The sequence below is a fragment of the Lissotriton vulgaris genome, chromosome 7 (genome assembly GCF_964263255.1).
Source record: "Lissotriton vulgaris chromosome 7, aLisVul1.2, whole genome shotgun sequence".
Lineage (NCBI taxonomy): Eukaryota > Metazoa > Chordata > Amphibia > Caudata > Salamandridae > Lissotriton > Lissotriton vulgaris.
Window position 1 is genome coordinate 847,302,639 of NC_141695.1, and position 14,808 is coordinate 847,317,446.

The following is a 14,808-nucleotide window of genomic DNA, read 5'->3' on the forward strand; positions in this document are numbered from 1 at the left end:
GTGGAATCATATGGGACCATGCAATTGTGCACCCTGGAACCCTTCTCACCAACCAACTTACTGTGGAAAGTATCGCCTCGAGAAGAAGTCGTCTACCAGTGGTCACCAAATCGTTGCCCCCTAGATGGACTATGATTACAGATGGCGGTGACCTTGTCCGCCCTAACAAACCCTCGAAAAAGGATTGAAAATGGTCAATACAGAGCCCGCCCCTTCCGTAGAAGGTCACCCTGTACCCGTATTCCCCAGCCATGTGAATCATGTCACCTGCTTTGAATACGTCCGCGGCACGCCTCACGTATGAGTGGCCCACGACCCACACCACTTTTTCCGCAGCCGGTGATGTTTGACCGCTGGTTCCCAGGTGTCGGGTCGACTGCACAGTCCGCCCCGCCTCGTAAGCTTGCGAAACTGTAAACCAAACAAAAACAAGAAGCGTGAGTACTTGATAGCAGCTTCACAACATGTGCAACCGCACATACCTTTTGTAACAATTCGAGGACCAACGCCCCAATCGTTTCACTTTTTCCACACTCAAACCCCTGGCTGTAGCCTCAGTAGCAGCCCCTATCCGAAAGGAATGGGTCCCAAACTCGCCGGGGTTCAAGCCCGCGGCCGAAATTGCCATTGTAAACACCCGCTGGAACTGAAACCTCGTCAGTGGGGTGGCATCAGCGTGTCTCAACAAGGTCCCCCCCCATGATGCCGCCCTCTGCGCTAAATATTCCTCTACGCAAACAACAGGGCACATGGGAGATCCGGGAATCCGATGTATGACTACGCAATCCCCAATCGCACCCTGATCGGCCTTGGACCTGACAAACGAGACAATCATCGTCTCCCCCTTAACCTGAATGTGCTCTCGGCACAGTCCTCCCACCGTATCCCGCTTGTTCTTCGCCACCAGTTCGCTTACCCGCATCGCCCCATGGAATGCTAACGTAAAAGCGGCCCGGAATAACACTGTTTCATACTGGGATGAACATGTCGCAGGGAGTACGGATAATAACAGGGCCAACCTATCCAGACCTATCGGGTGCCTCTCATCTACTCTGCGACCCTCAAGGCGTTGCCACCCACGTAGCGCTTTCTGCACAACGAAAGACGCTGTCGGGTCCTGGATCCCATGAGCCCTTGCCATAAAGGAAATGGCGGCCCGATGCCTCTGGGCCGTAGCTACTGATTTGCCTGCCTGATGTAAAGACAGCAAAAATTTTACAACAAACTCTTCCTGGCCCCAAAGCTCCCCCCTAGCAGCACCCAAAAAGGACCAATAGGAACGGAACGCCCCTTCATATGCCTTCCTTGTCCTGGGTGCTAAACTCTCTCCCACCAGGTTTTGTAGTTCGGGGCACCGAGAGACCAGAGAGCTTCGGGAAAGGGTGCCGCCACCGGGTCCGCTGTGGGCAGAAAACCCCAGAAGGCCTGCATACGGAAACGAGAAAGCGCATCAGCCGCTTGGTTCAGTACCCCCGGCACATGTCTTGCCCTAAAGAGCACATTCAATTGCATACACAATAACACAATTTATTTGAGCAATCTCAGAATCCATTTGCATCGTGCTGCCTGACTATTGATACACTCAACCACGGTCATGTTATCAGACCAGAACACCACCGAGTGATCCCGGAACCCCTCAGGCCATGTTTTCAGGGGCACCAAAATAGGGAAAAGTTCAAGAAAAACAATGTTACTCGTCAGCCCGCACTCGTGCCACCATGACAGCCATTTTTGAGCCGACCATTGATTACCGAATATGGCACCAAAACCTATACTCCCCGCCGAATCTGTCCACAGCCCCAGCTCCTCGGAGGACACCGCCGGCTTGTTCCAGACAATTCGACCATTGAAATCCGCCAGGAATGCCAACCAAATGCGCATGTCCTGTCGAATCTCTGCCGAGAGCCTCGTGCGGTGGTGTCCCTCTTTAAGACCGACCATGGCTTGTGCAATTGAGCGGGAAAAGGGGCGGGCCATTGGCATTACTCTAAGGGCAAAATTCAACTGACCCACAGTTTGCTGCAATTGATGCAAGTTCACCTTAGTCTCCCGAATACATGTTTCAAGGGAGGCCCTGAATTTCCCCACCTTTTCCTTGGGTAGCCGAAAGCAACCTTCTTCTGAATCGAGCTCTATTCCAAGGAACTCGAGCGAAGTTGCTGGCCCCACAGTCTTACCTGGTGCCAATGGCACACCAAACTGACTCATCAGGACACAAAATTCTTTTAAAGCCCGTGCACATTCTGGATCCCCGGCTGGCCCCAGGAACAGAAAATCATCAAGATAATGCATAACATGCTGAAAACCCGTCTTTCTCATGAATACCCATTGCAGAAAACAACTGAATTTTTCAAAATAAGCACAAGATATGGAGCATCCCATTGGCATACATTTATCCATGTAATAGCGACCCTGAAACATAAAACCAAGGAGACGCTGATCGTCTGGGTGTACCGGGAGCAACCGGAACGCTGACTCGATGTCTGATTTTGCCATCAGCGCTCCGGGCCCCAGGCGATTCAACATGGCGACGGCCTCATCGAAAGATGCGTACCGCACCGAACACACTTCCGGGTCTATCGCATCATTCACGGAAAGACCTCGTGGGGCTGACAAATTATGTATTAGTCTAAACTCACCCGGGTCCTTCTTTGGGACCACTCCTAAGGGGGAACAAACAAAGTTAGCAACTGGTGGTATATCGAATGGTCCGGCAACCCGCCCTCGAGTCACCTCTTTCCCAATCTTTACCTGTACCACCGCCGTATTATGCAGGACCGACAGTTGGTTCTTACAACGTGCCTTACCCTGAAAATTCCCCACTGGAATGCGGAAACCATACGAAAACCCGTCTCGCAACACCCCAGCGGAGACCTGATCCGGGTATTCATTGAGCCAAGGAATCATTGCCATGGTATCAACCGGGGTAGGTAAAGGCGCCCCTCGGACTATTTCAGACCTGTTTGGCGCTTCCCCTACCACCGTTATCACCCGTTTTGGCTCTGCACATGGTCTCAGGATGCGAGGACTGTCCACACCCCCCACACTCGTGCCTAAACTTGCATGACCCCTGGGGCCTTGTACATTTTCCCCTATTAAAATTCCAACAGATCCCCTTTTTACCTGCGTTGCCACTCGGCTTCGAGTGATGCTCGTTACCTGCCCCCGTCCGAAAGGGCGTCCCAGACGAATGGCGGGAAAACTCACCCCCGCTACCCCCCGACAATGGTGTCTTTAACATGCCTGAATTCTCCATTTTTTGCCAAGAAATGGAGTCGTAAGAATCCCAGGTCAAAGCTGGGTCGTGCTCCTTGGCCTTCCGAAAAACATTATCATAGCAAAACCACTGATTGCCCTCATATGATTGAGAATACTCCATGATACGTGTCTGATATATGGGCAACTCAGCCAACAACTCAGGCCTTCGTTCCCCCATAATTGAAGTGAATATGCCAAACGCTCTGCCCCAGGTACCTATGTTCTCCTCGACCTTAAAGGCGGCCATCTTTGCGCGCCAAACACTCGGATGCAGAAACTCTTTTTGACCCTTCACATGCTCGATCTCGTAGTGATCGGTAAGCAAAGAAAACATGTTTACATACTTATCAGCCCAAATCTTTTCCTTGACTTCAATTGGAATATGCTGGGCCACTTTCTCTCTCCGTGAGGGTACAGACCCCTCCCCCGCAATCGGCAGTAGCCGCTTACCTGAATTAGAAGCTGTAGTCGCTGCCGAACTCGTGCCCGCTGCGGTTTCACCCACCGGAGCCTGTGGGGGAACAGAAGATGATGCCTTCGCAGCCTCTCTAGATTCTCGCAGTTGCCTCATTACTGCCCTGGCGTCATCTGCCGTGGTGCCCTCACTATCTTTCCCCAACCACGCTGCCAGTTGTGCAGCCAACTCGGGAGGCATATCCCCCTCGTTCACAGGGGTGACTACGACGGGGATCGGTTGTCCCTCCTTCGGAACCGAGATTGGCTCCTCAATCGGTGTATCGGGAACCGGGGCCTCTCCCCCAGATGCCCCCCTCTTGGACCTCTTGCCTCTACCGCTGGGGACTACACCCGGCAATGCTGGCCCGATGATGCGCTTCGGGCCTCCCGCCCCGTTCATTGCCGCCATCTGCTTCTTCATCTCGGCCATATCCTTTACGAGCATGCGGAGCATCTGATCGGTACCGACCCGCTTTCCGACCTTCTTGCTCGGCATTCTCCAACGAAGATATCTGAAAGAACAAGGACAAAATTACAACGCTCAAAATTGGCTCTTCGTTCCGTCTCGAGCTCACGTGCAGCGGGGAGGTGCAGCTTCAGAGCGCAGGAACAAGAGGATGCTTCCTTGGCTTGTTGCTCCTTTTATCCTTCTTCGGGCGGGCGTAAACCCGCCTCCGCCCGCCTCGGGGGGCGTGGCTGGCGGCTTCAGTGTCTAGGACAACCCACTCTAGGGCGGGAAAAAGCGCGCCCCGGCTACACCGCTTCGGGCATACCAGCCGAGACTCGCCTCCCGTCCAAGATGGCTTCCCGGGGGGATCGGGGTACTCCACCATACGTTCGGGGGGACCGAGTGGTCGCCCCTTTCCATTCTGAGGGTATCTAGATCCATTTCTGAGCATTGATGAAGAACCCTAGATCCTGAAGGAGGAGAATCGTCCACTCTCAATGGGTTAGGGTCAATTGAGGTCACTGGGCTATGACAATGATGTAGTCTAGGTAGATGATCAGACAAACACCCTGGGCCTGCAAGGAATTTACAACAGGTCTTGTGATCTTTGGGAAGCACCATGAGATGGAAGAGAGGCCAAAAGGGAGGTCTCTGAAGTCGTAACTACGGATCTGCCAGAGAAACTGAAGAAAACATTGAGAGGAGGAAAAATAGGGATGGCTAAGTAGGCGTTTTTTAAAGCTAACTGAACCATCCTTCTTGAAGCCTAACTCTCAAGAATTGGATTTCCATCACCTTGAAGAGACAGTAGACTATCCAACCATTTAAATCTTTCATGTTTAACACCAAGCGTGACCCGCTTCCCTTCTTTTCCACTAAAAAGATGCAACTTACAAACCTGTTCGAATGGGAGATGAAATATAGCATTTGCTGGGAAAATTGCATTGTGGGAGGGAGGATTGGACAGGGGTGATGTACACCTATACCTTGTATCTCTATACAGATTCGAGAACCCATGGGTCTTGTGTTAATCTCTGCCGCTTGTGTAGGAATCACCTGGTCCTGCATCCCAGTATAACCTCTGAAAATTGAATAATCCTCACCTGTGCCACTTGATTCCTAAAAAGATCCTTGCAATCCTCTGTATTGCTCCTTCCTGAAGCGACTGTAGTTGGCCCGGGACTGGGAAGGGTAGAAGGTGGACTTGCAAGAGGATTCCTCCTCTGCCTCATTGGTAGAAGTTTTGTTATGGGCCTTGTTGATAGCCACAGCCGAACCTCACCCCTTAAAGCATCCAGCCCTGCCAAAAAGTGGTCAGAACACTTTCTTGAGAGATCCGCCTTATCAAGCTCTCAAAGTGGTAGCTGTGGAGAGAAGCCTTTGGGCTTTTCTTGAACGAGTGTTAAGGAGCTTATTTTACCAGTGTAATCATTTCATTTTCATTTTATAAAACTTTATTCGGTTTAACAATGTGAAAACCATAAAAGTGACAGTAAATATACACATCCCATAGAAATTATACATTAAGAAAGTTTAAAATTCATAGCCTTGGAACAAGAGGAATTACAAATAAAATATGGCAGGTGCAATAAATATGTTTCAATACATCAGATAAAAAACACACAAGAGACATACCTTAAAACTATCAGTACCTCCTACCCCTAGAATATCTAATATTCCAAACAGGCCCTGGTTCTCACCAATGATTTCAGATAGCCTGCAATAACAATTATACATTCTGGTTTCAACAGCTGCAAATACAAAAGTGCTGGGCGAATCTGGTTGAAATTAATACTCTTTAGAAGGGGGAGTAAAAAGTATCTCCGAGGTACTTCATAGAATTTGCAGAGGAACATAAAGTGTAGCAGATCCTGTGGAGACAGATTGTCACAGCCACAGGGTGCTAACACCTGTCCTCTGCTGCACCCTTTTGGAACAGCGATTAAAAGATGAAAAAAATCAACGCGAAACCTAGACAATAAAAAACGCTCATATGTGGTCAATGTTCCCAGAAGGTATGGCTCTGTCAGTGGGTGCGTTTTTAGGGTCAAGAATTTATGGACACTTGGTTTACATAATTCCTGTTCATACCTTTCTAGCTTCCTTGTACAAATGAATGCTTTTTTGATCATTTCAACATTCTTTTTTGTTATGCTTGAAGGTTTTAAAAAGAATTCTGGACGACCCAACTCTATAAGGCAACATTTTACATACTTCAGCCATGGAATTCTAGACATATGTTCCAAGGACATACAGTCCATTAGGATCTGCTGGGTAAGTTTGTTTGGCCAACACTTAAGCCAGAACACTAGGGGACGCAAAGCAAGAATATCACATAAAAAAGGGTCCCCCAGTTCGTTGTGGGCTATCAGGTTCGATAAACCGGTTGGCATTCCAGCCAAGCGCTTTAAAAAGTTGTTCTCTGACACCTGCAGCATGTCTGCAGTGATATACCCCCAGACTTCACTACCATAAAATGCAGTTGACACGCCCTTAGCCTGGTACATTTTCAGCATAGCTGCAATTGGGCGCTTGCCCTTCTTAGCAGCAAAGCTGAAAATGGCGGCAGTTATTCGCATGAGCTCCCCCTTTTTCCTTAGGATAAGGGGCCCCTACTTCAGGCGATCATCCAACATGAGAAAACTGACGTAGTGGGGACCTTCACAAAGAGCCTACTGAGAAAGAATACTGTTTTGTTGGACGAGCCCCTACCTGCATGATGTAAGATTTTGAATTATTAATCGCTAGATCTCGAGACCCCATAAAATTCAGGAAAGCATCTAATAAAGATTGAAGTCCTCTAGCTGTTCTCGCTATCAGGACGGCGTCATCCCCATATAGGAGGACGGGGATACCCCGGCGACCCACATGCGGAAAATCAGCCACCGTGGATACCAGGGCTCCCTCGAAATCATTAATATATCAATTAAACAGGAAGGGGGCCGAAATACAGCCCTGCCTCACCCCTCTTTCAATGTTAAATTCCCTAAAAACCCGAAGATCCTGTGCATATCCAATGTTTGCCTTGGTATCCCTATGCAGATCCTTTAGAAAGTCCACGATAGGGGACTCCACCCCATGGCCCTCATGGACTGTCACAGTTTAGCCCGATTTGCACACTCGAACATGGATGATAGGTCCATGAAGGCCATGTAGATCGTACCTGGGCGGGCCATCGTGTACTTGCAAAGGATCAGGTACAGGTTTAAACATTGGGCCACCATAGACCTTCCCGCACGAAACCCACATTGGGTATCGGCAATGATATTATGCTCCTCTGCCCAAAGAGATAATCTTTGCAAGAGTACCCCTCCTACCACCTTAGCTACAGAGTCAATGAGAGAGATAGGCCGGTAGTAGTGCGTACTGTTTCGGACCCCCTTTTTTAACACTGGCACAATAGTAGAAATGGCCCATGATTCAGGGCTACCATCCCTGGCCGCTGCATTCAATACAGCCACCAGGATCAGAGCCCAGAAGAAAGGATCCGATTTGTAGAGGTCTGGTGGGATTCCGTCCGGTCCGGGTGCCTTGTTACTGGTTAAGCCCACAATTCCCGCCTCTATCTCTGGCATCTCAAAGACCAAATGATCAATATTTGTTGTCAGGGTGACTGGACGTGGTGACCCGTAGAACCTTTAAACATGAGTTGAATGTGGGCCACCCAATCCTCTTCTGTGTTGTTGGAGCCTAGGATATTACTTGTGTCTTTAGAGAACAGGGGTCTGTTGACAATGCCCCCAAACCGTGTACCATTACTTAGTGTGCTAGACTCTAACAGCTCCCCCCATGCCTCCTCTATCAATGTTCTCTTGCTGGTAGCTAGGGCCTGCTTATATCCTGTACGACAAGTCCGTATGTGTGGGGGGTTTCTCGGGACAACTTTCAGGGACTCCTTAACTTGCATACTTCCTGCGAACAAGAAGAATTAAACCATCTTGGGTTTGAGTTAAAAGCTTACAGGCTGTGGCCCTCAAAAGTTTCCCTACTTTACATGAGATGGAGCTGAAAGCACTAAGAACATTCCTTGGCAAACTCTCCGGTTTAACACAGAGGGGGAGTTTGGCTACACATGATTGTTTCACCTCCCTCTAAAAAGCCTCTGGGTCAATCTGGGACCATTTAAGAAAGTGCCCACTGTCTGTAGGTCTCATAATTCCCTTTACCCTGCCCCTAGGTTTGCTGGATATAAATACACCACAGAAATATACACAGAGAGGATTGTGATTACTGTAACCAATATCCTTGATGGTAAACGTCTGAAAAAGGGGCCGAAAGGAGGAAGGGACTAAAATATGGTCTATAAAAGACCTAGTACCTCTCCCTTTGAAGGTGGGAATCAGGCTTTTGCTGTTTGGGACGGAGAGGGTAATCAATGTCAGTAAGTCGAATTCATTGACTAGATTGTTTAATTTATCCCCCTGTATTGAATGTTCAAAATGAAACCCCCTCATTCTGTGGCATCCCATATCTGGCATATTTGTGATCTTTGGGTCGCCACAGGGGTGGGTATTACAATCTTCCAACACCATCAAGGGATGTGAGCTGAGATCAGGCAACTTCCTTAAATAGTGACTCAGCTGGATAATGTTACCTTCTTCCTTTTAACTATTTGGTGGGTTATAAAAATTAATCAAGGTCATTTTCTTATTCCCCTTCTTAAGAGTGATGTCCTGTAGGACCTTGCCAGAAAGGGGGCAGGTTTGTTCCTGGCAATCAACAGCCAGGGAGATATAAATAACCAAACCTCCCTTGGCTCGACTACCAGGTGAAGGGGAGGCAGGGACAAAATAACATTTAAAGCCCTCCAAGATCAGGTTGCAGTCCACTGACCAGGTCTCTTGAAGGCAAATTACTAGGAATTGCCTAATAAACCGGGAACATCCTTTACAACGCAACTTTTACCACGCAGTGCTGTTACAACGCAGGTTTTACTAAGCATACCATTACAACGCATTACACTGGGGGCGCTCTAGGATAAGGAATAAGTTTAATTTACTATCCCTAGCGTCCACGTGGACTGGAGTTGGAATAGTAAATTAAACTATTCACTATCCAGCACCCCAAAGTGTAATGCGTTGTAATGGTATGCATAGTAAAACCTGCGTTGTAACAGCATGCGTGGTAAAAGCATGCGTTGTAACGTCATACATCCCTAATAAACTGTTGCCATAAAGGATCCTGGAACTTATCTGCCAGGCCTGCTATATTCCAGGATATGACATTACTGTCCACCTCGGGGGGTATCACCTCAGTTTGCGGTGAAGGAAGGGGAACCGTTTGCAATATATCTTTTCAGTCCTCAATGTTGGGTGGGCCCTCAGATTGGTGCGTTGGCTCTGCTACTATCTTGTCAGAGATGTCCAGTCAATCGCATTCCTCCAACTCCAATAACATAGATAATCTATTAACTAATGCTAGGGTAGGAGGCATGGCAGGAGCAGAGTGGGGCCCCCATGGATGACTTGTACTGTACAATGGTTGAAGAAACTCATTGTTGTTGCCTACAGAGTTTTTATAAGGCCATCTAACTTGAGTGGGTTACCTAACCTTGTTCCCCGTTATGTACCCATGGGGTTCTGCTCTGTAGAAGAAACCCAATGGAAGTGCCTGTCTTATGGACCCATGGGTTGACTGGCCAACACGAACAACACCTGACAGGATTCTTTCTGCTACAGATGCCCTGTTAAAATTAACTATAACACAGTCGTCCCCTCCTGCCTTTTTAGAACTGCCTATCCATGCCACTCGACGTACCATAATGATCCTACGTTTCACCCCGGGACCCACGGGGGTGTTAGTTGTTAACCAATGGAGTACCTTGTTCTTTATATTATTATATTCCTCATTCACATCTGGGCGAAGAGGTGGGACATTCTCCAAAGCCACTACATAGGGTGTGGATTCTGGGGGAAGATGAATGGTAGTAAGACTCTGGCAAACCTTCCCTGGCAGTGCCACGGAGCCGTCCGACTGGCCTGCAATAGTTTGAGGGTCCTGCCTGTACGAAGGGAATGCCAGAAGCCTGCCAGGATTTTGGCCGCACCTTTGGCCGTCTGTTTCCCTGTGAACTGGTTGTGCTACATGTCGCTGTGTGAACTGCTGGTCTTCATATGATTTGGTAAGATTTTTTGGATATGCCTGGACCAGGATTGGCTACTAGATCTGATTCACTTGCATCCCTGCGATTCATACAAATATCAGTTTGGGCCCCCCCCCTACAAGACTTTTCTCGATTGCTGTTAGCCTGATCAAAATAGGACTCAATTTGGTGTCCAACAAGGTAGTCATTATGTCTTGAAAAACCTTGGTAACCGTTGTATCTAGGTTTGTGGCTATCGTTTTGGGCACCAAAGATTTATTTGAAGACTTAGGTGCCAAAGTCAATTTTGATCTTTCTGCTTTACCCCCAGTGGTTTAAAGTTTATGTTTTGTACTCCCCTGGGCAGTAAATTGACCAGGCTGGAAGAGCGGATGGGTGGTCGTAGAATTCAATGTGTTTGTGCTGTTCTTCCCTTGAGGTGGAACAATACTACCTCTTCTAGCAATTATAATAACTGGGGAGAGGGATCTGTGCGGGGGTGGAAGGCACTGGAGAGGGAACTTCATTTACAGGTGGTAAACCTTCAATGACAAAAAAGACTGCTGGCGACCCCTGGCAGCTGTCAGATCAGACAGATGACCATTCAACCAGGGGCACACCGGATCTAAGTATAGGTGGATGCAGATAATTAGAGGGTGATCAATTTCTTTGTCAATAACAGCGGCTGCTCTCTGGAGGAAAGAGTTGATTGTGGTAACAGTGGAGGAAGAACTAGCCGCTGGTTTAGCCCCGGTGGTCCCTGTCTGAACCTTTCTCCTCCCCATAATTTTGAGTGGCTTTAATAATACCACGGCTAAATTAAAACAGATGTGAGCATAGGTATAAGAATAAAATAAAATTAAATAGCAAGTGTACAAGTAAAACAAGAAGGATACTTCGCTCGTGTTTGAATCTGGGTATGTGTCCAACGCTTAGTTCAGGAAAAACTTCCTCCCTAACATGAGGTTTTAAATGCCAATACCTATATAAAGCGTTCCAAGAGTGTCTTTATGGTAGGTGTTGATGCAAGCCTACCTACTTTTGCAGGTACAAGGGCTCGATGACCAACTATCCAGGTATCGGGTGCACATCAGCCGGCAACTTAAAAGATAGAAGCCAAGAGGGATGGCGCGGCCTCTGCTGGGCTCAGACGGGCCCGCCCTTGGTCCGGGCTTGGTCCGGGCTAAGTCCCACGGGCGCCCCGCGTTGCGGGTGGAGAGGGGGCACTTTAAGCGCGGTGTCCATGCCTCCCCCTCACTCGCAGCAGCTGGTGCAAGTAAGTTGCACTCTGGGAGACCGAGTCCTCTCCCGGAGTGTTGTCGATGGCGGTGGATGCCTCACGAAGATCAGGTCACCCCTGGAACCGCTCCTCACAGGGCACCTCAAAGAATGCAGGCAGCGGGCAGAAACCATGAAAGCAGTCAGCAATGCAGGCAGCAGAAGATCCCACGTCACGGGGGGAGAGCCAGAGCTTTAAGCGCGGTGTCCACGCCTCCTCCTCACTTGCGGCAGCTGGTGCAAGTAAGTTGCACTCTGGGAGACCGAGTCCTCTCCCGGAGTGTTGCTGATGGCGGTGGATGCCCTGCGAAGATCAGGTCACCCCTGGAACCGCTCCTCACAGGGCGCCTCAAAGAATGCAGGCAGTAGGCAGAAACCGCAAAAGCGGGCAGCAATGCAGGAAGCAGAAGATAAATACTGCTGTCTCGAGCCAGGCTGTCGAGGGAGTAAGATGCACGACTAATTAGAGCTTTCAGAAGATTGGACGCAATTGCCAAGAACAGATGCCTTGAACCAGAGATTGGATGTGTTTGGACCATAGTTCAATTGAATTGGATGTATGGAGGTGATTTGGAACTAATGCTGTTGATGGAAGAATATTGAATAATAATCGAGGAGACTTACAAAGGACAATTTATTTTTGATGGGAGATAGAGGTGCGTCAATTGTAAGACCAGGAATAGGAATGGTGAAGTACTGAGATAAGCTTTTGAGGTACCAGTGAAAAATTGACTAAGTTGGGCAACACTTTAGGATAATGGAGGAAATTTATAAAAATTAACCACATCAAGGATTTAAGATAGAGGTACTTTTGGATATAAGACCAGGAATAGGAATCAGGAATGGAAGGAAATGCTAAAAGAGACACTAAAATATATTGTTTCTTCTATCCAAGGACTAGACAATCTTTGAAGCCCTGATGACGTCCCATGCGGGACGAAACGCGTAGGCTACGGAGTGTACTAGTAATTAAACATTCTACGAATGTCTTCTTGAAGAACTAATTGTGGATTAAAAGGAGATGGAAAGTATAAACAACGTAAACCAATAAAAGACTGGATCAAAAAATAGGAAGCTTGCAGTGGAACTGGATTATTTATGGACATCAATATTGGACTGTTGATTCTTGTAATTATATTGCACTCCTTCTATATGGTTGTTTGTATTGTATTTTGGTTTAACGGTGGGCCACGAGAAGTTGAGCGCAGGAAGGCAAAAGTACAGTTACATTTAGAAAATAACTCACCAGTGAGCATGTGTTTGACCCTCATTGTGAAAGTGGTATTGTCATTAAAAGACCATTCACTTGTTAACGAGGCTTTGTGTTTTTTCACCCCTTCTTAGATCTCCTGCATTTCCACTGGCTGGAAGAATTAGCCCCCCCCCCCCCCCCCCCCCCCCGAAAATGTTATCAGCCTCCCCCCATGCCCCCCGCACAAAATTTGGCTCTAGTTGGGCCTCTGGTCCCACACCTCCAGGCAGCATGGGATTTCAGAATGGGTATCCCACAACAGAGTTCCTGCTTAGACAAACCACAAATGGTTGCCCTGGTCTGTGTCTGAATAGCCTTCGAGAAACACAGGAGACCCCGAGTTGTTTTAAAGCAATGAGTGCTAAGCACACACAGGCAGGACGGCCTGGTGTCAGTTTCTGCAACCAAACCATGTGACCTTGTAAATCACAGCACTTAGAAAATGATTTCGCCATTAAACGCTGCTTTTAGGACATTCGCAGCAACACGATGTGGCAAATGGGAAGCGTCATCTTAAAATGTACAGCGGCTGGAGGTGGAATTATGTGGGAGCGGATGCCGCGTGCCGCTGGCGCAGGAGCTGCCAGAAGAGCGCATTCCCTTCAAGCATGCATTCTTCTTGACAGATCTTGCAACAGCTCTAATAGTAAAACGAAAAGAATTGCTGAAGTAGCGAGCTAGTGTGTTGTTGCAAGCCCAACCCTGACCCAAGTGCACCCAAGTGCTCACAGCAATTTTAGGTCTTTCCATGCACAGATACTTAGTGTGGCCTATGGGCAGGGTCACTGGAATTATGCTGCAGGAGAGGACCAATTTATGCGGCAGAGTTCACTAAATTGCGGCCGAAAAAGGCATATATGTGGCAAAATGTGTTACATGTAATACTTTACTGTTTTGATATTTTTACACGTGTGGATCCTGAGCAGGCAAATATTTCACTTTATTACTATCTGTTTAACACCGAAATACAACTATCCGCAACTGCATGGTGACCTGCTTCTGCATGACAAAAGGCATGCATGCCACTGTGTGGCAACACACGTAGTAACATTTGATGCGTTGGAGCTTGAAACAAACTTTTTTGGTTAAAATCTGCAAATTATGCTGGAGATTATGGATTATGCAACGAGTGCAGCAAGACCATAAGCATGTGGAAAATGCACCAGGTGCAGAATTGCAAAATTCTAGTGGCCTTCCCTTTATGTCAGCCCATTGCTCACAATTCATTGGCTTTCTTTTTTGAAAAATATATTTTTATTGATTTTATACCATGAAATCAAACTAACATAGTTGTCAATCATTGTACAGCATAGTTATCTACAAATCATGTACAATTACCAAGATGTACCCTATAATCTGTTGTTTTCTTCCAAAGATTGTGCTATTCTCTGTTGCATTTTAATTTCAACTGTTGGGGAAATACACAATTCCCCACGGTATTCATTCCACTTGCCCCATTTCTTGTCCCATTTCTTGGGGCACCTTCTGGACTTAAAAACCTCCTTCTCAGCAATCATACTCTTGTCCAGTTCCTTTGCCCATACCCTCAGAGACGGCCGATCTGCCACTCCCTATTTCATCGGCCTTGGACAGACCTTAAGACCAATCAAAAATGTGGAGATTGTCACCTGGTTCCCCAGTACAGACGTTGTCAGCTCTGGCGCTAACTCCGGTTTACAAATGTTTCAGGAGAGACTTGTTTATTTATTTTATGCGTTTTTATATAGCTCAGACTTTACCCGAAGGTGTCAGAACGCTTCACAATAGGAACAGTAATGATACATAAGGAGAAAATTACAAGTGAGCAAATTACAAAAGCAAACGTTAAGTTACATGAGGCAAAAGTGACAATTGTGAGCAAACAAAATACAAGAGGTAGCAAACGATACAATACAGGAGGAAAAAGTGATATGTGTGCAGGTTACAAAAGCATACAAAGTACAAGTAGAGATATAGTACTGCAATAAATGGCAGACACTCCAGCGCAAGAACAAACGTTACATGAGGCAATGGCGGCACTTGCGCAAGTATCTA